Genomic DNA, 4,163 nt, shown 5'->3' on the forward strand with positions numbered 1-4,163 from the left:
AGATGTGGGTCCTCCACTGACTGTCCCTCCAAGATCCAAATACTACCTTTATTACTGATACAGCTCATGTGTGAAAATATGGCCTATCTTAGATAGCAGTGCTAATATAGAAAGCAGCAAGGTTGGAAAATAATCTAACACATATGAAGCAGTAATATTATCTCATTTAAAAGTTTATAGCACTTTATAGTAAACACAGGAATTAAAGGAAGATTAATATCTTGAATATTTACACTGAACTAACTTCTGAGATTTGGGAGAATCCTTCAGAAATGTGTTTAAAATAATACCTGGAGAATTCAAAAGTCTCCAGAGAAAAGACTCAAAGACACTGATGTTAGGAATTTCTTAAGCAAATAACAACTAGAATCACTCTACAAGGAATTCCACAATTACCAAATCCCATCTATTAGAACACATTATCTGATATTGATGAAATTCTCTAATATGGAAAATAAGGATCAAAACAGCCTGCAGAAATAAGCAACATGGAGATAACAAAGACTGTGCAGGGACGTAAATGTCGAAAAACCTAACAGTAGTATCTTTAGATGGGTAAGAAAAGATCTTGCATCCATGAACAATAACAAAATGCTATGAAAAATAAGTATTCTGCAAACAAAAATATGAAGACTTGTCCATTTAAAATATTATAGCAGAAAAAGTGGATCAAAAAAAGACCAAAGCATATTTATAACACTAGGAACAAAGGTAAAATAGTACAAGCTTGTAGAAGGAGAAAAAGGTGCTTAAAAAGTCTCAAAAATTATATGTCATAAGACTTCTCAATAACTCTGGATACTTATATATAAAAAACCAAGGCTTTTAACAGCATGAAAGAAAACATTGTCCAGCCTAGAATTCTATATCCAGCCAAGTTATTAATCAAATATGAGGGTAAACTAATGTCATTTTCAGGCCTGATAGATCTCTAAACTTCAACTGTGCCCTCTTACAGAGGGGTAGCCAATCTAGGCAGAAGCAAGTCAGAAGGCTTGGATAAAGACTTCTTCAGCAGATGATGCTAGTAAAATGCTTGAAGGGAATATATATCATCTTGAAAAGAGATTTAGAAATCTAACAGAGAATGAGAGATAAAATTACTGATAAATATATTTTTCAAAAATAAAGGATACAGCACAGTCACTAATATCACAGAATAAGCGAGGTTGTATTAGTGATACATATATTTTAAAACTAAACAGAAACAATATAATTATTAACTCCAATTGAGCAAGCAAGAAAGAATAATTATCGTTTGCTACATGGCTCCATTATAAATAATTTGTATTACTTAAGAAAGTTAATATGAATATTAATATAGTCAAAATGACAATAGAAATGTATTTAGGAAACTGGAGCTATGGAAATTGTGTTTCCCAGTAGTCAGGAGAGGAGGATTTGGTAAAATATAGCTAAATCTTTATTAGAAAGTCAATAGATAATGCCTGAAGTTTTTAAAAACAATAAAATATCAATAAAACTATGTTAGTTAGAGCTAGAGAAGTCGATACTAAAAGAATCAATCAAATAAATTATAATTTTATTAACTGATTTATTATTTCCAGTTTGAAATCTTTAACTAGTTCCTGATTCAGTTTGCGCTCTACTCAACCACTTTTACTAATTTCAGAACAAGCAGTGGTTAATTCAGCCCTTATGTTTCAATCCAAATTTTTATGGGCATAGATCCTTAATGAGAGTTATTCAACAAAAATTGAATTTGTTTATTCATTAACATATTTGCATGATGAAAATACATCTTCTCAACCTAAATTATTGTGAATTGTAAGCAAATGTGAAAAATCCAGATGAGATTTCTATCCTTTCCCAAGTTATCTGCCATCTGACTTCTCAGAGTTAGTATAATGCTATCTGGGAGCTGGCCTCATCAATACATTTTTCAAAATTTCCTAAATCATGAGAAATATTTATATCCATCTATCTTTTAAATGTTAATAGTTAGGGTTTCATGTGTTTTATATATATATATATAAAAAATATATATATATCACTGAAAGTTCTATCATCCTTCATATGAGTTACTTTCAATATCAGAACAAGAAAAGGATTGTTTCTAATTCCCATACTAATAAGGTATTATGTCATCTATGAAGGGCTTTAACCAATAGTTAAAAGACGAGAGGTTTCTTAAGAGGATAAATGTTTCAGCTGAGCACAAGTTATTCAACTCCTGTCATCAACCACAAGTGTTACAGTGCCAGACTTCATGAGCACAAGACGAACAGCCTGGAATAAGCAATGCATAAGAACTTTCCCAGATGTATAGTCAACCCACTTTCTGCCTGCTCACAATTTTACATACCTTTCAGTTACTCTGAGTTCTAGATGTAAAATGCAGTAGTCAGGGATATCACATGGATTTATGGCCTCTTCTGGCATGCTGGGAAACTCCTGCCCTGGGCGAGGATTATAATCATTCATATATGTATGGTTTCTTTTTTCCTCTGTGGTAGATGTAACATTGATGTCTTATTTCAGGAAGTCACTTCAAAATAATTCAAGTCAAAGTTATATGTGAGAAATCCACTTAACTATTTCCTAGCCCAAGTACAAAAATTAAACTAAATAAAATGGAGGATATGAGATTGGTTTGTAGCAGGTAGCAATGCCTTTACTGAAGCAGCTACATTGTAGTTCCCTGTAGGCAATGACCACTGGACACTTTCGCACAGAGTAATGCACTTTAGCCTCTGTGATGACATAGAGGCGGATGGAGGGGAGCAGGCTTACGGGTAGACTTAGAATTTGTCACGCTGTAAGATCAAACCAAATCCAAATATTCTGGATTTTGTAACACTCCCCTAAAAATCTCAGGGCCACATTGATGGCACTCACACATTCATAATGCAGTGCTCCTGCAAGAAGAGAACAACGCTGTATCATCTGGTCTATTGTGATCCATTCCAGTTCCTCAACTGATGTGTTAATAGCATTAACAGGTACAATTTATCGAGCGCCTACTAGATGGCAGACTCTGATCCAGACACTTCAACTACATTATCTCAAGGCATCATCACAATTCTTGAGGTAGGTACTGAGATGCCCACTCTACAAATAAGAAAACTAAATTTATAGAGGTTAAGTGCCTTGCTTGTTTAAGTGTCATGGCCATGATTAGAAATCACTTTGTTATATTGCCTACTTCTCACAAGACAGTGATTCCGTCTTCTAAAGAATAAAATGATAAATAACATGGAGGTTTTGTGTTGAGAGGTCATGTGTGCTCAGATCATGTCCTTAGAAAACCATCTCTAGGAGATCTCCTCACCTTAAATATCACCTCTCTTTCACCTCACTACGCCAAGAGCATAGGATATGGCAAAGGAAGGGGAAAATAAGGTTGGTAGATACCAGGGATGGAGGGGAAGGGGATGAGGAGGCAGGACTTTGGTTTTATTTAAACATGTGTAAATATAACAAAAATATGAGGCAAATATTGAAAATATCAACAAATTATAATTCTAGTTAGCCAGTATATTGGTTTCTGTTATATAATCTTTATACTTATCTCTATGTTTGAAAACTTTTGAAATTAAATGAAAACATTTAATTAAAGAAATTTTATTTAAAATTAAAATGTAGGTCTGAGCAAAATCAGGACATAAATATTAACATCACACTACTGTTTTAGAGTTTGGTCTGAAAGTGATAGTCAGTTATTGAAGTTTCTGACAAGTGAAATGACAGTCTTGAGACCATGATAACTATCATAGCTGAGTGAAGAATGGATTGAAAAGGGAAGAGATGGATGAAGGTCAGGTGAATAAGTGGAAGGCCACCTCCATAATTACAGAGGAGGGTAACTAGATCTGCACCCTGTTAAGGGCAGAGGAAGTTGAGGAAGGGATGAAAGTGAGAGATTTCTGGTGGCAGGTTCCATGGAACTTGGTGGCTGACAGACTATCAAGGATAGGGGTAGTGATAAGAATCAAATATAACTCCAAGCTTTCTGGGATAGTCAGTTAAACTGAAACAAAAGCCATGAAGAAAGTGGTGCAGGTTTGGAAGGAAAAGTTATTAGTTCAGTTTGGGGCCCCTATTCAGATATGTTGATAGGATATCAAAGTGAGATGTCCACAGGTAATACAAACAGGAGCCTAGAGCTCTAGAGAAAGATGAGGGCTGAAGACAGACAAACA

This window comes from Mandrillus leucophaeus, unplaced genomic scaffold (genome assembly GCF_000951045.1).
Source record: "Mandrillus leucophaeus isolate KB7577 unplaced genomic scaffold, Mleu.le_1.0 Scaffold50, whole genome shotgun sequence".
In the NCBI taxonomy this organism is placed as follows: domain Eukaryota; kingdom Metazoa; phylum Chordata; class Mammalia; order Primates; family Cercopithecidae; genus Mandrillus; species Mandrillus leucophaeus.